General features: G+C 38.7%; 1 pseudogene; it reads right to left on the reverse strand.

Annotated features, from left to right (window-relative positions):
- LOC101044849 (protein SET pseudogene) lies at nt 1-9173 on the reverse strand (annotated as a pseudogene).
- Between the last annotated feature and the right edge of the window lie 3034 nt (nt 9174-12207).

Here is a 12207-nt window from a genome sequence, read left to right on the forward strand (position 1 = left end):
TCAAAACCACAGAGCACCTTCTACTCTCAGAACTGTTAAAGTCGCCTCATCCACAAACGCTTTTAAGATGTCTAAATACATGAGAAACATTTAATGTGCTTCACAGAGCAAGCTAAATAATAACGGTCCTTACACTACCACTGCTGGCATCCCCCTGGGCTGCCTGATGGTACGAAGTTGTGACACACACACAGATGATAAGCCTGCCAGGCTCGTAGGGAACCTTGACTTTTCAGGTGCTTGAATGAAGAAGAGAGCATGTTTATGTATTCATCTCAGTAGACAGAGATATAAAAGATTAATTATGTCATTAAGTAGTATATAATTATTAAGCATATTTAATGTCACTGCACATTTATAGTAACTTTCAGAGTCATTTTGCATCATTATATTATTCCTACACAAGACGTTTTAAATGTTTTTCTGAAATTCTATAGTTCTAAGAAGAGCTCTGTGTACCTTCTTGGAGCTTCATCCCAACATCAATTTAGGAAGAAGGGTGGTTAACGTTAAAACTAGTCTACATGCATGGGTTTACATTCTCTCCATCCATCTGTCTCTCCCTCTCACACACACACAGATTTGAGGCACAGGAGCTAACACTGGACCAAGGCTCCTAGTAAGGATCACAGAATAAAGGTATTTTGGCTCCAATCCCTTTCCAAAAGACAAATAAAAGTTTAAAAGAATGGAAAATTTTAAAATGGACAATCCCACCTTCTTTAGTGGAAGTAAGGACACAGCCGCAACTCCCAACCTCAGTTTCTAAGGATTGGATGCTAAGCAGAGTGAAACTGGGACCCACCTGAGGGAAGGCATAAGAATAGCCACAAGTCTGTATAGATTTCTGGCAGGATATGGAGTTCTCCAAAGGGGGTGTGTCAGAGTCTGGAAAGGCGGGCAGGGCCTGAAAGCCTTCCTGTGTCCAGTTCCAGGTTGTGGAGCATCTGGCAGGGCTGCCTGATACTTAGTGTACAAACGGGTCCACACGAGGCATAGCAGAGGAGGCCCGGCCAGCCGGCTGCAGAAGCAGCATCAGAGGAGGCTGGGTTTGTAGCAGTGACTCCACGCTGCCAAACATGATACTCAACCAAAGATGATTTCGCATCCCAAGGAGGCATTTGGCAATATCTAAAGATATTTTTGGTTGCCACAAAAGGTATCAAATGGGAAAAGATGTAAAGGCCAAAGATGTTCAAAACATCTAAGAGCTGCAGGACTTTCCCCTGGATTATACAGCCCCAAATCTTAATAGTGCCAGGGTTAGGAAGCTCTCTGATCTTGGACAAATTTCTTAACTTTTCTGAGCTTTAATGTCTTCATCTGAAGAATGCGAACAAATTTCTTAACTTTTCAGAGCCTTAATGTCCTCATCTGAAGACTGGGATTAATAAATAGTTCCTTAATTGAATCATTATCCTGATTAATTCGGACACATGTATTATATGAAGCACTACTTTGCACAGTGCTCGACACATTGTAAGTAATCAATTTTGGCAACTGTTGCTTCTCTCTGTCTCTCTCTTTCTCTCTCCCTCTCCCTCTCTTTATGCAAGTTAAGTACATTTGCTCGGCTCTTTGGCCTATAGCCCATCCTTGACACTATTCTGCCTTCACAAAGCATCTTTAGCAAAATTCTTAGTTCTCCAGCACTTTCTAAGAGTGGCCTACCTCACTGGTGACGATTCCTTGAGAAATGTGCTAAACGTGTGTAGTTGTAGTCAAGAAAAGTCAGATTCAACTGATTGGTCCAGCACACTACTCTGATTTTTGGAATAAGGATCATAACCCACATTCCAGCTTTACAGAACCAAACCAGAGTAAAACCCAGGACAGCTAAAGGCTTGGATAATTAATTATTCTTGACTATGTTTCTGGATCATTGAACATCTGAATGTGTATGCACCAACATTTCTATTTTAAACATTTTTTTAAATATTCCTAAGGTTAGGCTGGGCACAGTGGCTCACATCTGTAATCCTAGCACTTTGAGAGGCCAAGGCGGGCGGATCACGAGGTTAGGAGATCGAGACCATCCTGGCTAATGTAGTGAAACTCTGTCTCTACTAAAAATACAAAAAAATAGCTGGGCATGGTGGCGCATGCCTGTAGTCCCAGCTACTTGGGAGACTGAGGCAGAGAATTGCTTGAACCAGAGAGGCAGAGGTTGTAGTGAGCGAAGATCATGCCACTGTACGCCAGCCTTGGCAACAGAGCAAGACTCCATCTCAAAAAAAAAAAAAAAAAAAAAAAAAAGTAAGCTTAATTATATATTTATCTGTATTTTTAACAGTATACTCAACAGCTGAAGCTTTCCTTCATGACTCAAGATCATGACTACTAACATCAATTATCACACATGCTTTATCATAGTGATGGCCTCAGGAGCTGCTGAAGTTTGTTAGTTCTTTATCTACATGCTAAATAGATCAAAGGCACTGAGCTTTCTTATCTTTTGTTTACACGAATTAACAAGGGTTTGTTTTCCTGCTTAACTCCTTGTTTTAACATTTCTAACTGGCTGTTCCTTCAAATATTAGCATAATGCCAAGGGTGGATCTGAAATTTTAGGGACCTGAAGCTCATATAATCCTTGATTGTTGCCGGGAGGGAGCTCTTAAAAAAAAAAAAAAAAAAGACACAGGGCAGCATGGTGGCTCACGCCTGTAATCCCAGCACTTTGAGAGGCTGAGGTGGGTAGATCACAAGGTCAGAAGTTCAAGGCCAGCCTGACCAATATGGTGAAACCTCATCTCTACTAAAAATACAAAACTTAGCTGGGCATGGTGGCACATGCCTATAGTCCCAGCTACTCAACACGCTGAGGCAGGAGAATTGCTTAAACCTGGGAGGCAGAGGCTGCAGTGAACCAAGATTGTGCCACTGCACTCCAGCCTTGGTGACAGAGTGAGACTGTCTCAAAAGAAAAAAAAAAAAAAAAAAAAGGATATAAAAATACAAAATTATGTACCAAACTGGACAGTGGGCATATTCCTAGATTCCTAGAAGACATTCCTACTCTGGTTAAGCTACCAATAGTTTAATAATATACACAGAAGTAACTGTAAAATATGCATATATATCCCAACAAACCCTAATTGACTTCCACTTAGCTAGAGCTCAAAAAACGCCTAAAGCCTCTCCAATGCCATCTCACGAGGTGATGTGTGCTGGAGGGCAAGTCAGAGTGGCAGCCGACAGTCTGAACCAACTGTGGTTAAGATATTTTATCTTTGCAAATTTTATAAAACCGTATGACCTGGTAAACACATTACTGGGTCGCTTACTGTGGACCTGGTTTCATAGCAGTCTGATGCAGTATGACTCTCTTCTGAACTAAAAACCCAAAGCCAACATTGACAAAGCTTTGTATGAATTAAGAAAGAAAAGGCTCTGAATAAAGACTGACATATCTCTTGGAATAAAGCATAGCGCCTTGTGTGTATAGCATTTGAGACATATGCAAAAAATGTCTCTTTGGCTTATCTCTTATTTCTAGCTGTGCTTCATGAGGTGAGGAAAAATGAGCCAATTTCTTAGAGTCATTTTTCCCCCAAAAAAATCTTTATGTTCCTTTATTGGAGCAAGATTCCTGATTAGTATACAGTGATGTATTTACTAAACAGAGACCTGTACAGAAATTACATACTATCCATCTACATAGGTTGTTACACTTTCGCCTGTTGATGGAATCGTTCCACTTATGAAGTTTTATACATAAAAAAAGCTTTGAGTTTCACCAGATTGTCCATTAATTCACCTCTGAAGAAGTGGCATTTAACTGTAATCCCAGCACCCCCAGTGGGGGTGGGGGGGCAGATCGCGATGTCAGGAGTTCAAGACCAGCCTGGCCAATATGGTGAAGCCGTCTCTACCTAAAATACAAAAATTAGCTGGGTATGATGGCTCATGCCTGTACTTAGGAGAATGAGGCAGGAGAATCACTTGAACCTGGGAGATGGAGGTTGCAGTGAGCCGAGATTGCGCCACTGCACTCCAGCCTGGGAGACAGAGCAAGACACTGTCTCAAAAAAAAAAAAAAATGCATTTAATTTCAGCTATTATATTTTAACAGCATTAAAAAGCTTATGTATTAGGGTGCTTCTCTGCACAATGGCATTGAGCAGACAGAGGTGAGTCTATTATCCCACCCAGATTCATATAGTCATATTTGAGAGCTTTATACCAGAGAGCTGGCAGTCACTCCTAATCAACACAGACTTCTTACTCTGAGATCCTATCTTCTTGGCCACATTTTACATAGCCAATGAAGACATGCCAGCAACTGTCCCATAAGTAATGTGGCATTAAAGCACCAGGTCTATTGGATGGTGGTGGCAGGCACTATTATTTTATATCCTGGTAAAAGGCAAATTCTAAAAGCTGCCACTTGGAGATTAAAAATCAAGGACACAACATACTCAGAACTGAGTATTGAGCATTCTGGTGTCCCAAATGACGTGAATACTTTCTGAAACCAGTGGCGAATTGTACCCATGTTTCCCAGCTATAGAGACACTAATTGATTCAAATCCCATTACTCAATCCACATAGCCCTGAGGTCATCCTGCAAAGCGTGTATTAAAAAATACAAAGTTAGGGTGACAAAGTTTGACAGTGATGTTATGCAAGTCAGACTTGGAAGGTCCTAGTAAGCATATCTATGCTGAGAGAAAAGCATCAAATCCTTTGCATACACATTTAGTTTTATTGTAACAAAGCAACTTGTACACTTTTAACGTTTAAAGCTGAGCATCATTTTTCCTTTCCAGTGAAACAGAAAGAAAATTTAAAAATTAACAGGACAAATTTACAGTAGAGAATGTCAATTCCAAATAAGAGTCTACAGGTTCCAGTGATTCTCCAAAGGAGTGGCAGGGTTCAAGTCATCATTAGGAGAGAATTTATTTTAAAAGTGTCATCTTAAACTGTAAGGATGTCTGCCAAATATTACAATTAAACATGCCAAAGGGGAAGCCATGTTGTCAGAATGTCCACTTAATATCAAACCCACCCTTTGCTGACCTTCTATAACCCCATTTTTGGTTTTTGTTTTTTAATTATATTTTAAGTTCTGGGGTACATGTATCGGTTGTGCAGGATTGTTACACAGGTATACACATGCCATGGAGGTTTGCTGCATCCATGACCCCATCATCTACATTAGGTATTTTTCCCAGTGTTATTCCTCCCCAATCCTCCCACCCCCGCTATCCCTCCTCTACCACCCCCACCTCCCAAAAGGCCCAAATGTGTGATGTTCCCCTCCCTGTGTCCATGTGTTCTCATTGTTCAACACCCACTTATGAGTGAGAACATGTGGTGTTTGGTTTTCTGTTCTTGTGTCCGTTTGCTGAGAATGATGGTTTCCAGCTTCATCCATGTCCCTGTAAAGGACATGAACTCATCCTTTTTATGGCTGCATAGTATTCCATGGTGTATATGTGCCACATTTTCTTTGATGGGCATTTGGATTGTGAATAGTGACGCAACGAACATAAGTGCACATATGTCTTTATAACAGAACGATTTATAATCCTTTGGGTATATATCCAGTAATGGGATTTCTGGATCAAATTGTATTTGTATTTCTACGTACTTGAGGAATCATCACTCTATCTTCCACAATGGTTGAACTAATTTACACTCCCACCAACAGTGTAAAAGCATTCCTATTTCTCCACATCATCTCTAGCATCTGCTGTCTCCAGATTTTTTAATAATCGCCATTCTAACTGGCATGAGATGGTATCTCAATGTGGTTTTGATTTGCAAATCTCTAGTGACCAGTGATGATGAACTTTTTTTCATATGTTTGTGGGCTGCATAAATGTCTTCTTTTGAAAAGTATCTGTTCATATCCTTCACCCACTTTTTGATGGGTTGGTTTGTTTGTTTCTTGTAAATTTGTTTAAGTTCTTTGTAGATTCTGCATATTAGCCCTTTGTCAGATGGGTAGGTTGCAAAAAATTTTTCCCATTCTGTTGGTTGCCAGTTCACTCTAATGATAGTTTCTTTTGCTGTGCAGAAGCTCTTAAATTTAATTAGATCCCATTTGTCTATTTTGGTTTTTGTTGCCATTGCTTTTGGTGTTTTAGTCATGAAGTCTTTGCCCATACCTATGTCCTGAATGGTATTGCCTAGGTTTTCTTCTAGGGTTTTTATGGTGTTATGTCTTATGTTTAAATCTTTAATCCATCTGGAGTTAATTTTTGCATAAGGTGTAAGGAAGGGGTCCAGTTTCAGCTTTCTGCATATAGCTAGCCAGTTTTCCCAATACCGTTTATTAAATAGGGAATCCTTTCCCCATTGCTTGTTTTTATCAGGTTTGTAAAAGATCAGATGGTTGTAAATGTGTGACATTACTTTCAAGGCCTCTGTTCTGTTCCATTGGTCTATATCTCCGTTTTGGTACCAGTACCATGCTGTTTTGATTACTGTGGCCTTGAGTAAGGTAGCATGATGCCTCCAGCTTTGTTTCTTTTTTGTTGTTATTGTTTTGTTTTTTGTTTCGTTTTGTTTTGCTTAGGATTGTCTTGGCTATGCGGGTTCTTCTTTGGTTCCATATGAAGTCTAAGGTGGTTTTTTCCAGTTCTGTGAAGAAGGTCAATGGTAGCTTGATGGGGATAGCATTTAATCTATAAATTACTTCGGGCAGTATGGCCATTTTTACAATATTGGTTCTTCCTAACCATGAGCATGAAATGTTTTTCCATCTGTTTGCGTCCTCTCTTATTTCCTTGAGCAGTGGTTTGTAGTTCCCCTTGAAGAGGTCCTTCACATCCTTTGTAAGCTGTATTCCTAGGCATTTTATTCTCTTTGTAGCAATTGTGAATAGGAGTTTGCTCATGATTTGGTTCTCTGTTTTTGATGTGTAGGAATGCTTGTGATTTTGCACAATGATTTTGTATCCTGAGACTGGAGTTGCTTATCAGCTTTAGGAGATTCTGGGCTGAGACGATGAAGTCTTCTAAATATACAATCATGTCATCTAAAAACAGAGACAATTTGACTTCCTCCTTTCCTAACTGAATACCCTTTATTCCCTTTTCTTGCCTGATTGCTCTGGCCAGAACTTCCAATACTATGTTGAATAGGAGTGGTGAGAGAGGGCACCCTTGTCTTGTGCCCGTTTTCAAAGGGAATGCTTCCAGTTTTTGCCCATTCCGTATGATACTGGTTGTGGGTTTGTCAAAGACAAAAACCATATGATTATCTCAATAGATGTAGAGAAGGCCTTTGACAAAATCCAACAGGTCTTTATGCTAAAAACTCTCAATAAACTAGGTTTTCATGGAACGTATCTCAAAATATAACCTCATTTTAAAGTTTTTTTGTCTTCTTTTAAACAAGAGAAAGTAGACGGATGCATGTTGGTAAATGCTAATTGTGCTTATTCACATAGAGACATGGTGTACTCTGAGCCTAACGTACAGATAAAGGAAAGAAGCTAAAATTCCGTGCACTGCTACACGGGGACCTGGTAGCTTCCAGCTTCCAGCAGAGCAAAGGGAGCAGGTTTTCCTTTTTTCCCACAGAGCTCAGTGGTGTTGATTCCATACAGTTTTTGTTCAGACAGGAAGGGATAAAAATGTATTTCTTTTTTTTTTTTTTTTTTTGAGACAGAGTTTCGCCCTTGTTACCCAGGCTGGAGTGCAATGGTGCGATCTCGGCTCACCGCAACCTCCGCCTCCTGGGTTCAGGCAATTCTCCTGCCTCAGCCTCCTGAATAGCTAGGATTACAGGCACGCGCCACCATGCCCAGCTAATGTTTTGTATTTTTAGTAGAGACGGGGTTTCACCATGTTGACCAGGATGGTCTCGATCTCTCGACCTCGTGATCCACCCGCCTCGGCCTCCCAAAGTGCTGGGATTACAGGCTTGAGCCACCGCGCCCGGCCACAAAAATGTATTTCAAACAGAAAGGGATAGAGACTCTTTTCCCATTCTATTCTGTTCAAGGTATTTCTCCCAAAATAAGTTGAGAACCATGGTATGGAGAAGAAACCTCAAGATCAGGGCGACTGAGCACAAGAGGAAGAAAAAAAAGAAGACTGCAACTTGCTCCCAGGGACTGAAGAAAAATTTTTTTTAAAAGACGGTCAGAATCCATTAGCGTTCTATTAGTCTCCTCTTTCATCCTCCTCTCCCTCCCTTCATCTTCATCTTCTTCAACTTCATCCTTATCCCCTTCGGTATCTTCTAATCCTTCCTCTTCTTCCTCTTCATCATCATCTTCCCCTTCTCCTTCATCATCCATATTGGGAAACAAGTAGTATTGTAATGGATTTGGCCAAAAATCACCTTTGATGACCTCTCCTAACTCATCAGCCCCTGCATCAGAATGGTCAGTAAACCAGGTAAAGAAGCTCTCTGGTTCCATGTGCTGCGTCTTCCTGCTGGCTTTAGTCTGTGTTTGACTTGAATGTTTTCTCAAATCCTTTCCAGATTTTCATTTGATTTCAGTGGACTTGAAGATGGATCGCCACTCATTCAGATGAAATTCTTTCGAGAGAACTTTATTTTCAAAGTGAGGATATTCATTAAAATAAAGATCTATTCAGCAATTTGATTTAATGTCTTCAAATTCCATCACTTCAACTCTGGCCACATAATGCAGTGCCTCTTCATCTCATCCTCCTCCCCAAGCAATGCAGACGCTTTCGTTAGGTTGACACATGTTGTTACCCAAAAATCTGGGGTTTTGGTGATCAATTCTGACCTCTTCTGAGAAAGTTATTTACGGAGTTTGTTATATTTCTGTTCTACTTTCAAAGTCTCCTCACTGACTTGTTCATTAAGCTGATTTCATTTTGTACTTCATCAATATGTTTGACTGCTTCTTGCTGTTATTTTTCTCCTTTCTTTGGCAAGCCTGCAGAGGTTGATGTCTCCTCTGGTCTCAGGGCAGGAGGTGGTCTTGGTTTCTTCATTTGAGATGGAAGTGGAGACAAATGTTTGGGGGCCATGCTGCTAAAGAAGTCCAAGAACTGGACCATGCTCATCAGGAAGCAGGCAAAAAACTCAAGATCATTTTTTAAGAGCATTTTCTTAGTATGAATACATTTTTTTTAGTTGACACTTAATAATTGCACATATCTATGGAGTACAATGTGATATTTCAATACCTATATACAATGCACAATGATCAAAACAAAGTAATTAGTGTCACCTCAAACATTTATCATTTGTATTGAGAACATTCAAAGTTCTCTCTTGCAGCCATTTGAAAACATCAAATAGGCCAGGTGCAGTGGCTCACGCCTATAAGCCCAGCACTTTTGGAGCCCAGGGTGGGTGGATCATGAGGTCAAGAGATTGAGAGCACTCTGGCCAACATGGTAAAACCCTGTCTCTACTAAAAATTCAAAAATTAGCTGGGTGTGTACTCAGAAGGCTAAAGCAGTAGAATTGCTTGAACCCAGGAGGTGGAGGTTGCAGTGAGCTGAGATCACACCACTGCACTCCAGCCTGGTGACAGAGCGAGACTCGAAAAGAAAAAGAAAAGAAAATATCAAATAAATTATTAACTATAGTCACCCCCCAGAGCCATAGAACACTAGAACTTACTCCTCTTACCTATTTGTAATTTTGTATTAGTTAAAAAACCTTTCCTTATCTCCCCTTCCCTCTACCCTTCCCAGGTTCTAGTTAGCACTATTTAGTAATAGTTTTGAATATGATTTAAGTAAACATGATCTTATGTAGTTGGTACTGTTTTCAGTTGTAAAAATTCAAGACTTGGACTCTTAAGGTTTTTAATAAAAAGCAAATGTTTACTTGTACCTTCCCTTTGTACCTCTTTACCAGTTATTTCTTTTTAATGTTTACACTTTTGTTTCTTTCTTTCCTTTTTTTTTTTTTTTAAATAGATACAGGGTTTCCCCGTGTTGCCCAGGCTGGTGTCAAACTCTTGGGCTCAAGCGATCCTCCCACCTCAGCCTCCCAAAGTGCTAGGATTATAGAATAGGTATGAGCCTCTATGCCCAGCCTAGTTTTTAAATTTTCAAATAATTTTGGACATAGAGAAAACATGCAAGGTTCAGAGATTCCTGATATCCTTTACCCAGTTTTCCTAACCACATCTTATATAACCTTAGTAAGATGATCAAAACCAGGAAATTAACATCGATACAATACCACTAACTAATCCACAGACCCTATTGAAATAATTTTGCCAGTTTTTCCACTAATGTCTTTGTTACTGGTTCAATCCAGGATTCCACATTACTTTCAGTTGTCATATGTCCTAAGTGTTCTCTAATTTGTGACAGCACCTTAGTCTTTTTTGTCTTTCATGACAGTGACATTTTTGAAGCCTACTAGCCAGTTATTTTGAAAAATCTCCCTTATCAGATTTTGATCTGATAATTTCTCATAATTATACTTTTTTCCCAAGAATCACATAGAGGAGTTGTTGTGCCCTTCTCAGTGTCCCGTATCAAGAGATAAGCAATATTAGGTGATGTTAATTTTGATGACTTGCTTAAGGTGATGCTTGCTGATGCTTGCCAGGTTTGTCTATCAAAAAGACATTTTTTCTCCTTTGTAATCTTTAGGAGAGAAAATTTGAGACTATGCAAATAGTCTTATATCTTATACTTTTGCTCGTTTAGTGTCCAGTGATGGTTCTTGTCTGAATAGTTATTGCTATTTGCCTAAGAATAATTTTTATTGAAATCATTTCTTCTACATTTATTAATCAAAATTTTACTGTAAGAAAGAATTGTCCTTTCTCATCCTCTTAATTATTCATTCAATTATTTATATCAATCTAGATCCATAGATACTTAACTTTGGTTTTTTTGTTGTTGTTGTTTTTTTTTTTTTTTTTTTTTTTTTTTTTCAGTATAACCCATTGTTACAATTTCTTAATTGCTGTTGCTCAGGTTGTCCCAATTTTTACTACAAAATGAACCCCTTCAAATTTCTTACATTCTTTCAGCATAGCCCATGAGTTTTTGAGTACTTCCTTACTTTCTGGCACCACAAGATGTTCCAGACTAATCTTATCATTTCACTGGCTCAATCCTGGAGTCAACTAATTCTACAAGGAACCTTGGTTTCTTTTATTGGAGAATGGCATTTACCAACCAAGATATAGGTGCTAAATGTGTTCATTAATACTGGGATGTCATGTATAGGAAACGTGTGCTTGTATATTACATATGTATATGTACATCTATGTTTACTTCTTTATGCCATCTGTGTACATAATAAAAACCATGAGTTTATGCTGATACCTCCTATTCTAATGCTATAGGGTTTATTCTAGCATCCTCCTCCTTCCTTATTTTTAACATTCATTCTGCTTGAGAAATGTGGCTCTCATTATTCACAGTGTTGTTATTTGTTCAATCCTAGTAGACACATAGTTTCAGAATTCCTAAAGCATATCTCCATGAGTAGGACATTTACCAAATAGATTAAGATATTTGCATATTGTTCTTTTTATAATATTTGTGTACAGTAGTGTTTAGTGTTATAGTATACAGTCAAAATACTATTTCCAATGCTACTTTTCTTACTGTTGTGTTCTGTTTGGGGTTCCCCCATCATCTGGGTTGAATTTAATTAATTATAATGGGAGAGGGGGAGGATTATGTGAAACATTCCCATAGCTCTAAAAGTCAGAGCTTTATAGTAAAGATGTATTCAGAAAAGTGCTGCTCACATCTTGTTCATACTACTTCTCACTTCCCATTCTTCCCCGCTCTGTTTTCATCTACCCCCATAGGTAACCAATCTCATTCCTCCTGGTTTATTTTTTCTGTATATTATTGCCTGTTGGATTAGCAAAAATTAATAAATTTTACAACACATTCTGTTTGTGAAGCTGTATGTAAACAGGCAAAGCATACTTAGGCACAAATAAGCGGATACATGTATATGCTTTTAATATTCCATTTTTCTTACATAAAGCATGGTATACTATACATATTCTTTGCAGTTTGCTTTTTTCACTTAAAAATATATCCTGGAAAATCACTACCTATTATTTCATTTAAAAAAAAAAAGATGAGACTTTCCTCATCCTTTTTATTTTATTTTATTTTTTTACAGATACAAAGTACTCCAAGTATCAATGAACTGTGGTTTATTCAATCATTCTTCTATCTGTAGGCATTTAGATTGACTCCAATATTTTACAATTACAAATGACGCTTCAATACAATCTTGTATATATGTGCTGTCATATCATTGGAA

This window comes from Saimiri boliviensis, chromosome 2 (assembly GCF_048565385.1).
Source record: "Saimiri boliviensis isolate mSaiBol1 chromosome 2, mSaiBol1.pri, whole genome shotgun sequence".
Lineage (NCBI taxonomy): Eukaryota > Metazoa > Chordata > Mammalia > Primates > Cebidae > Saimiri > Saimiri boliviensis.